Source organism: Notolepis coatsorum, assembly GCF_963971535.1.
Source record: "Notolepis coatsorum genome assembly, chromosome: 13".
Taxonomy (NCBI): domain Eukaryota; kingdom Metazoa; phylum Chordata; class Actinopteri; order Aulopiformes; family Paralepididae; genus Notolepis; species Notolepis coatsorum.
The window spans coordinates 965,049-975,750 of NC_140177.1; positions in this window are offsets into that span (position 1 = coordinate 965,049).

Sequence of the window (10,702 nt, forward strand, 5' to 3'; positions counted from 1 at the left end):
AGCGATAAAAGTTCGCTAGCACGGGAGGGGGTAGGTGGAGTTTGGCCAACTTCCTCAGGAAAAAGAGGCGCTTGTGGGCCTTCTTGACCAGGGTCGAGGTGTTGGTGGTCCAGGACAGGTCCTCAGAGATGTGGACTCCCAGGAATTTGAAACTACAGACCCGCTCAACCTCCTCTCCATTGATGTGGATGGGGCTGTGCGTGCCTGTTTTATTTTTCCTGAAGTCCACCACTATCTCCTTCGTTTTTTTGGTTGGTGCAGTGAGTTGTGTTTGTTCTCCACCAGTCACACTGTCACCTGGATCAGGGTGACGGCTCCTTGCTGTGAGTGACAGACAGCTCTTGCCCTCTGCTCCGCTGTGCTTACAGATTGACAGATCATCTGGCAACCTGCAGAGTCCCTCCCTCCCTACACACCAATCACCTGGAAACCTGCAGAGCCCCTCCCTCCCTACACACCAATCACCTGGCCACCTGCAGAGCCCCTCCCTCCCTACACACCAATCACCTGGCAGCCTGCAGAGTTCCTCCCTCCCTACACACCAATCATCTGGCCACCTGCAGAGCCCCTCCCTCCCTACACACCAATCACCTGGCAGCCTGCAGAGTCCCTCCCTCCCTACACACCAATCATCTGGCCACCTGCAGAGCCCCTCCCTCCCTACACACCAATCACCTGGCAGCCTGCAGAGTCCCTCCCTCCCTACACACCAATCATCTGACCACCTGCAGAGCCCCTCCCTCCTAGGGCTGGGCGATTCTTGCTCAAACGTGAATCATGATTTTTCTCTCCAAGAATTGAGATCACGATTCTCTCACACGATTATAATTTTTTCAATAAAATCATTTATTCCACTCTTTCTTAAACAGACAACATAACATATCAAAGTGCTTGACTTAAACATAACATATGAAAGTGCTTGACTTAAACTTAAAAGTCTCTTGTAACATACCAAATAACTCAAGTCAGAATCGTCATCATTTAAAAAAGCTAAGTAAAAAGTAAAAAATATATATATATATTTTTTAATAAATAGAAATGAGATTGCATAGGTCTATGAATCGAGATTGCGATTTTATTTCGATTAATGGACCAGCCCTACTCCCTCCCTACACACCAATCTGTATCCACCACACCAGTCAAACACAGCTGTGTGCGTATGTAGTGTGTTAGTATTGTTATTATGTGTCGGTGTTAATGTTATTATGTGTGTTAGTGTCATTATGTGTGTTATTATTATTCTTGTAGTGTGTGTTAGTGTTATATTGTGTGTGTGTGTGTGTGTTATAGTGTGTGTGTGTGTGTGTGTGTGTGTGTGTGTGTGTTAGTGTTATATAGTGTGTGTGTGTGTGTGTGTGTGTTGGTGTTATTATAGTGGGTGTGTTAGGCTGGGGTTACATTAGGGCCATTTAATTTCGTTTCATTTAGCTTTTCAGAACGCTGCGTATTGGGCAGGCAAGCAAGAGTTAAGTTAGAGGTCGTTTTGTCTCGTCTACTATATACATGTAGTACAATGCCAAAGCAGTAGGTGGCGATGTAGTTCAAACATGAAGGCCATTTTCAACCAATCAGAAAGGTTGAACGTGCCACTACACTTCCTGCTAAAAAACAACAGTCCACCATCTTTAAATACCTCGCGTGAATCATTTAGCCAACGTAGCATTTATTTTTCAGCAAGAAAACAAAGTGCAATAAAAGTGCAATAAACAAAAACGGATACATTCACTGTGTGTTCTGCCTCTCATTTGTTGATGAAACAAAACCAACATCAACACAATTTACCACCAAGAGCGGATAGTTTAGTTTCACAAAAAGATCTCCGGTTGTTAGCTACATGCTAATGTGAATGGCATTCTCCATGTATATAGTTAGCATCGAGGCTATTAACGTAGTAACGTTAACGCTAGTAGAAATGGATGAAAACTTTATTGAACAGATTGCAGAATGGGTACAATACAATACGGCTCAATACACACAATTGTTAAGGGTATGCAGACTGTTGTAGTTTGGACTGGGCTCCTTATAACAATAACTTGACAACACGTTGGTAGCCGCAGCTACTTGGGACAGCTCTGCTGTAAACACTGGAAATAACCGTGCGTGTTACACATGAATAAGCAATCTGAGGAGGACGCAGCTGATATCCTGTATAGCCTCCCCATATGGCCGGTTGGTGTCGGGAGACAGCAAATTATATTAATTATAACGCGATATTGCAAGTGACTCCCAGAAATAGTTCTATTTGGACTAATGGACGGAGTCGAGGTCCAGCCAGGGGAGAATTTGGCGTCGGTCTCACTGCACATGGGCATTGGGCAGAACGGCTCCGTATCCGGCTTGCGCAAATTACATGGCACCATTGTCTGCGAGTTTAGGCAAGTTTCCAAAACGAAAACACCCTTCGAGCGTTGCCACTAGGAAAACGCGTTTTCCTGCCAAAACTGCGTTTCTTTTTAACTTGGACATGCAAACGTAATCATTGGAAAATAGAACGTTGCTGTTTTTCCCCACGTCAGTGGCCAATCAGATCACAGAACGCAACGCGTTGGTAAAAGTAATGACGCCTGTGGGTAGGGCTTTCCACATTGATGTGGCATAATTGCGAAACGTGTTTAGTCCCTTGTTTGAGCCGAATCTGGGTTTAACATGATTTGTGGAGCTCCCTCTGGTGTTGTGGTTGTGGTATTCACTGACCTTTGGGAATAATTTTGACATGTACATGGGTACCTTGGTCGTGTAGTGTATCTTGTAGACCAGGCCCATTGCAAGTTGCTGTACTCTGTCGTCTACTCTAAGCCATCCTAGGTTGTCAAAGTGGGCAGGGGTGAGGTGGGTTCTAGGAGTCAGGTCAAGCAGTAGTCTGACCAGTTTATTTTGTGATGTTTGTAATTTTGTTTTTAGCGCCTTTGAGGTGCTTTAGTACCATGAGGTGCACGCATAGTCGTAGTACTCTTGAATGAGTGCTCCTGCCAGAGTCTTCAGGGTATTCTTGTTTACCAGAGAGGAGATCCGGTACAGGAATCTAGTTCGTTGGTTGACTTTTTTTTATTACATTGATGCCATTTTGTCACAGGAAAGATTTGCCTCTAGGATGGAACCTAGGTATGTAATTTCATCTTTCCTTGTGACAATATTGTCACCCACTGTAACTGAGAAGCCGCCAGTCTTGCTGAGTTTGTTATTTGAACCGAAGAGAATGGACTCTGTTTTACCCAGGTGTAATGATAGTTTGTTATCAGCGAGCCAGGTGCAGATTTTGCCTAGTTCACAGCTGAGGTTTTTTTGTGTTATAGTGTGCGTGTTATAGTGTGTGTGTGTCTTATAGTGTGTCTTTACCCCTCAGGGCGTATAGCTCATTATATGAATGAGGTGTGAAAACAGAGAGTGGCAGCAGAGTTCATATGAAATTCATGAACTGCTTCTATAAAGAAAATAGTCAAGACCCCATGTGGCCCTAAACAAATTGCAAGAGGTGTGTCTGTACGTGCAATTATGTGTGCGTTTGTGTGTGTGAGTATTAGCATATTTGTGTGTGTGTGTGTGTGTGTGTGTGTGTATGTGTGTGTTTGTGTGTACACATGTGTTTGTGTGGCACCAGTTGTGGACCTAAAGCATATTGAGGTAAATAACACAGTAGGTGTCCAGGCTGACATCGAGGTGGGAGTTGATTTATATTGCTCTCTCTCTCTCTCTCTCTCTCTCTGGAACGATAGAGAGAGGGAAGGATAGGTGGTTGGGGGGTGGAACGATAGAGAGAGGGAAGGATAGATGGTTGGGGGGTGGAAGGATAGGAGATTGAAGAGTCAAGGCCAGATGGACAGCCCAGTCCTCTCAACACAAGACCATGAATGAATTAGCATTCATTCAGCCCTCGACTGTCATTACGTGGATCAAGACCCTGAATTCAACAATCACTAGTCCCGCCTACTTTAACCCTTTCACTACCACTACAGAAGCTTAACCCTTTCACTACCACACTACAGAAGGTTAACCTTTCACTACCAATACAGAAGGTTAACCCTTTCACTACCACACTACAGAAGGTTAACATTTCACTACCACACTACAGAAGGTTAACCCTCTCACTACCACACTACATACGGTTAACCTTTCACTACCACACTACAGGTTAACCTTTCACTACCACACTAGACGGTTAACCTTTCACTACCACACTACAGAAGGTTAACCTTTCACTACCACACTAGATGGTTAACCTTTCACTACCACACTACAGAAGGTTAACTTTTCACTACCACACTACAGGTTGACCTTTCACTACCACACTAGACGTTTAACCTTTCACTACCACACTACAGAAGGTTAACCTTTCACTACCACACTAGACGGTTAACCTTTCACTACCACACTACAGAAGGTTAACCTTTCACTACCACACTAGACGGTTAACCTTTCACTACCACACTACAGAAGGTTAACCTTTCACTACCACACTACAGACAGTTAACCGTTCACTACCACACTACAGAAGGTTAACCTTTCACTACCACACTAGACGGTTAACCTTTCACTACCACACTACAGAAGGTTAACCTTTCACTACCACACTAGACGGTTAACTTTTCACTACCACACTACATACGGTTAACCTTTCACTACCACACTAGACGGTTAATCCTTTCACTACCACACTACAGAAGGTTAACCTTTCACTACCACACTACAGACGGTTAACCTTTCACTACCACACTACAGAAGGTTAACCTTTCACTACCACACTACAGACGGTTAACCTTTCACTACCACACTACAGAAGGTTAACCTTTCACTACCACACTACAGACGGTTAACCTTTCACTACCACACTACAGAAGGTTAACCTTTCACTACCACACTACAGACGGTTAACCTTTCACTACCACACTACAGACGGTTAACCTTTCACTACCACACTACAGGCGGTTAACCTTTCACTACCACACTACAGATGGTTAACCTTTCTGTTATGTACCATGAGCTTGATCACTCCTGTGTCACTGGGCATGCAGGTGAGGGCTGCTAATTAGCTAATTGCTGCTGATTGGAAACCTGCTGGCAGGTTAAAACCAGTCCTTCAGACACACATGCAGTCTGACGGTGGCTAGAGGAGTGTGTTCTAACTGAGACTGGTCACGTTCTCCCCTTCTTTGTTCTTTAGTTTGTACCAGTAATTCATTGTTAAAGTAGTCTTTTGGGTTAAACACAGGTTTTGGTGTCGGTTGCGTGCCTTTGAGCCAGGGTCGTAACAGTTGGGGGCTCGTCCGGGATTTGAATTTGGAAACAAATACCCCTAGAATTTGTTTGGTGTTTTTTTTTGTTTTGCATGGTGTGTCGTGGTGCTATAGTGTGGGTGGTGTTCGTTACATGTTGTGTAACGTGGGGGCTTGAGCCGATCATCAAACAGGTGAGTATGCCCTTATTTGTTTGTAATTTGATGTGACTACTTAATGCTGTTAAAATATATAGTTTAGTGCACACCACATGTAGGTAGGGACATTATTTTCTGGTTGTTTGTTAGCTTCCTGTGCACCACATACTCCTGGGGCAGTCAGAGAAATGATTAGTACCATCTACTTGTCTTGTACCATACCATATACTTGACGGGTGGATGGTCAATATGATCTTTGGCTGGTAGCAGGTGTGGTTGAAGAGGGTTAGGTCTACAGGGCATTAGCTTAAGGGTAGGTAGGATAGGGGGCCAGAAAACACAGGTAGTGTGGTAGGGCCTGATTTAGTGTTTTTTAGGGTAGACATGTGGTGGGCCGTTTTGACTGCAGTTTAGATGTAGAAGCTGTAAGTAGTCATATCAGGTTAGAAGGGGCACCCGTTTGAATTTGTTTGTTGTATTTATTTTGTTTGTTTTGAGTGTTTGGATAGCCTACCTGTTAGCACCTGACCTCCTGCGCGTATGACACATCTATTTATTTCAGGGTGGTTGTTTTTTTATTTATTTTTGCAAATTAGAAAGGTGTGCTCAGTAGAGCACACATTTCCACCGCGTCTCCTTATGGTTATTAGTATTGGCATTAGCATTCTTTATGGTTCTTCAGTGGTTCTTCAGTGGTTCTGTAGTGTTTCTTCAGTGGTTCTTTAGTGGCTCTTCAGTGGTTCTTCGTGGTTCTTCAGTGGTTCTTTAGTGTTTCTTTAGTGGCTCTTTAGTGGTTCTTTAGTGGTTCTTTAGGTAGATTGTGTGTATGCTAGGGTGCTTTTGGCAGCTTTTTGGTGACTCTAAAGTGAGCAGGTTGTGGCGCTGGTGCAGTAAAGATGGCTTCCATTAAGGATTTTTTTGATCACCCTTCTCATGACATGTTGGAGAGGTTTTCCAAGGAACAGCTTCTGGAGCTTGCTGTGCACTACAAGGTAGAGCTTACTGCCAGTGAGAAACGTTTGAAGCCAACTGCCTTGAGTGCTTTGAGGGTTTTACTCATTAGGGAGCAGGTGCTTGTGGCGGAGGGTGAGTGGAGGCTTAGAGAGTTAGAGTTTAAGGAGAGACAGCTACAGCACGAGCGTGAGGAGAGGAGAGAGGAGCGTGAGCTTAAGGAGAAACAGCTACAACAAGAGGAGAGAGGAGAGACAGGAGAAACAAATGTTGTTGGAGCACGATCGTGCGCAGAAGGAGCTTGAATATAAGCATGCTGCCTTACAGGCGGGTGCTCTGCATTCAGAGTCGCGTTCTGGTTTTGATGTCGGCAGGAATATTAGGATGGTGCCTCCTTTTGTTAAGGATGTGGAAAGGTATTTTCCCCTGTTTGAACGGGTGGCAACCACGTTGAAGTGGCCTGATATGGCCTGGACGCTGCTGCAGTGTGTTCTTGTTGGTAAGGCACAAGAAGCCTATACTGCTCTGTCCCTTGAACAAAGTGCTGACTATGAGCTTGTTAAAGCATCCATATTGAGGGCTTATGAGTTGGTCCCTGAGGCCTATCGTCAGCGTTTTAGAGGCTATCGCAGGTCGGAGGGACAGTCATATGTTGAATTTGGAAAAGAGAAGGAGAACCTGTTTGACAGGTGGTGCACCTCTCAGAAAGCAGAGTCAAGGGAGCAGCTTAGGCAGTTGATTCTCCTAGAGGAATTTAAAAGATGTGTTCCTGATACCGTTTCCACGCATCTGAATGAGCGTAAGGTATTGAAGCGTAAGGTATGCTGTCTTGGCTGATGAGTTTGTGTTAACACACAAATCTGTCTTTGTAGAGGAGGGCCGTGTTGAGTCCAGGGGTAGGCGTCCTTTTCAGGGGAGCCGTTTCCCGGCACCCGTGTCTGCTGGTCGGTTTACTCCGACTCCTAGGCAAGGTGGTTCTGCTAGTGCATTCCCAGAGGGGGTTATATGTTTTTACTATAAGGAGCCTGGTCATATCGTTGCTGGGTGCCCTGTGCTTAAGCAGAAAAATGTAAAAACTGTGGCTCTGGTAGAAACCATAGGCAGGACACCTATGACGGCATTAGAGGGTGGGGTGCGAAGTGTCAAAGGTGCGGACAGGGAGCTAGAGGGCTCCTCAACATTTATGATGAATGGATTTGTTTCCCTGGCTGGTGCACTAGGGTCAAAGCAGGCTATTACAATATGGAGAGATACAGGAGCTTTTCAGTCTCTCATTCTGGATGGGATTTTGCCATTTTCGGAAGAGTCTTCGTTGCATTCCGGTGCCATTGTTCAGGGTTTTGGAGGAGGCTTTGTGAATACCCCTTTGCATGAGGTCTCGCTAAGCTCTCCCCTAGTATCAGGCAATGTTGTTGTAGGAGTGTGCTCTCACATCCCCATAAAGGGTGCGTCCTTCATTCTAGGGAATGATTTGGCCGGTGGCAAAGTGCTGGCTACTCCAGTTGTAATTCCCATCCCTGTAGTTTCTGAGGTTCCTGATGAGCTGGCACAGAAACATCCAGGAGTGTTCCCTGTGTGTGCTGTAACACGCGCAATGTCAAAGGTCAAATGTGACACCCATGATGTTGGTAACTCAGATGGTGATATGACACTTAGTGACACGTTCTTTGTTGAGTTGAAAAGTGGCCCTGATGAGGGTTTTGGTAAGGTGATACCGTCTCATGAGCAGCTAGTACTAGAGCAAAACAAGGATGTCTCCTTGTCGTCCCTCTTTGAAGAGGCGGTTTTAGAGGATGCAATGATAGATACGTCTCAAGGATATTTTGTTAGCAATGACGTGCTCATGAGAAAGTGGACACCACCTAACCTGTCCAGTCTGGATGACTGGGGCAGTATGTTTCAGATTGTTGTTCCAGCCGTGTATCGTCCTGATATACTGCATCTAGCACATGATCATGATCTTGCTGGTCACATGGGAGTCAGGAAAACGTATGATCGTGTGCTAAGACATTTTTGTTGGTCTGGTTTGAAGTCAGATGTGGCACAATATTGCCGCTCGTGCCATGTGTGTCATGTTGTTGGTAAACCAAACCAGAAGATTCCTCAGGCTCCTCTGCAGCCTATCCCTGCTGTTGGGGAACCTTTTGAGCGGATCCTCATTGACTGTGTTGGTCCCCTCCCTCGAACTAAGACAGGGAACCAGTACCTTTTGACTATTATGTGTGCAGCGACTTGCTTCCCTGAAGCCATTCCTCTATGCAAGATCACAGCCCCAGCTATATCCAAGGCTCTGGTTAGGTTTTTTTCGACTTTTGGCCTACCGAAGGTTATTCAATCAGATCAAGGGTCTAATTTCATGTCCCGTCTCTTTTCTCAGGTCCTCCAACAGTTGTCTATCCAGCATTGCCCTTCCTCTGCCTACCATCCAGAGTCCCAGGGGGCGCTGGAGAGGTTCCACCAGACTATCAAAACAATGCTGCGGGCATATTGTACGGAGTTTGAAAAAGACTGGGATGATGGAATCCCTTTGCTTCTATTTGCTGCTAGGGAGGTAACCCAGGAGTCTCTTGGATTCAGCCCGGCTGAGCTGGTGTTCGGCCACACAGTGAGGGGTCCTTTGAAACTGCTGAAGGAAAAGTGGTTGGCTGACCAGACTCCTTCCTCTACTAATTTGCTGGACTATGTGTGTAACTTCAGGCTTAAGCTTAGTAGAGCATGTGAACTAGCGAAAGAGAACCTAAAGGTAGCCCAAGGAAAAATGAAGGTGTGGTATGATAAGCGGGCGCGACATAGGGTGTTCTCACCGGGAGACAAGGTGTTGGTTCTCTCGCCTATTCTTGGTTCTGCATTACAGGCTAAATACAGTGGGCCATACTCCATTGAGCGCAAAGTTGGTGAGGTCGACTACTTGATTAAGACTCCCGACCGCAGGCGCAAGAGTAGATTATGTCATGTCAATATGTTGAAGGCGTACAATGATAGGGCTCAGATTGACCAGTCAGAGGTCAAGCCTGTGGCTGTTCTAGCGATTTCTGCATCTCCTATTGTAGCCGACTGTTCTGTGTCGAAGGAGATTTCTCAGGGCAGGTTGCCAAACACTCAGATACTAGGTGACTTGGACTCCCACCTGTCGTACTTGCCACTTCCTGAGCGTACGGATGTGGTGCGCCTACTTAGACAGCATATACGTTTGTTTTCTGATGTCCCTAGTCGTACTAATGTACTCGAGCATGACATTGATGTTGGTAGTGCAGGACCAATTAAGCAACATGCCTACAGGGTGAATCCGGAAAAACGACGGATCTTGAGTAAGGAAGTAGACTATATGGTGAGACATGGCATTGCGGAGCCCAGTTCTAGTGCATGGAGCTCCCCCTGCCTGCTTGTTGATAAGCCAGACTGCACTCATCGGTTTTGTACTGACTTCCGTAAAGTTAATGCAGTAACCAAGCCGGACTCATACCCTCTTCCTCGGATGGATGACTGTATCGATCGGGTGGGTTCAGCAGCCTTTGTAAGTAAATTGGATTTGCTAAAGGGATACTGGCAGGTTCCGCTTACTCCGCGAGCACGTGAGATATCCGCTTTTGTCACCCCAGAGAGTTTCTGCCAGTATACGGTGATGGCCTTTGGGATGCGAAATGCCCCAGCGACGTTTCAGCGGCTAGTGAACAAGGTCCTAGCAGGGGTAGCGTTCTGTGAGGCATACCTGGATGACCTGGTTATCCACAGTTCCTCTTGGTCACAACATGTGGAGCATCTGGCGGAAGTGTTCAAGCGGTTGGGTGATGCTAACTTGACAGTCAACCTTGCAAAATGTGAGTTTGGACAGGCCACGGTTACCTACCTGGGTAAGGTGGTTGGACGTGGGCATGTGTGCCCCATTGCAGCTAAGGTGGAGGCTATAGTGGGCTTCCCTGCTCCCATCACCAGGCGGGAGTTGAAGCGCTTCCTAGGTATGGCAGGGTACTATAGGAGTTTCTGTAGGAACTTTGCTTCTGTTGCTGCCCCTCTGACTAATCTGCTCAGTCCTAAGGTACCTTTCGTGTGGACTGAGACCTGTCAACAGTCTTTTGAGAGCATCAAGGGCATTCTGATTAGTGCTCCCGTTTTGTCAGCTCCTGATTTTCAACTGCCATTCAAGTTGGCAGTGGATGCTAGCGACCTCGGTGCTGGAGCCGTCCTCCTGCAAGAGGATGCATTAGAGGTGGAGCACCCAGTGTGCTACTTTTCTAAAAGGTTTGACAAGCATCAACTGCACTACTCTACTATAGAGAAGGAGGCGCTCGCTTTGGTTCTTGCCTTGAACCACTTTGATGTTTACGTTGGATCCTCCAGTTTACCCCTTGTTGTGTATACAGACCATAACCCTTTGGTTTTTCT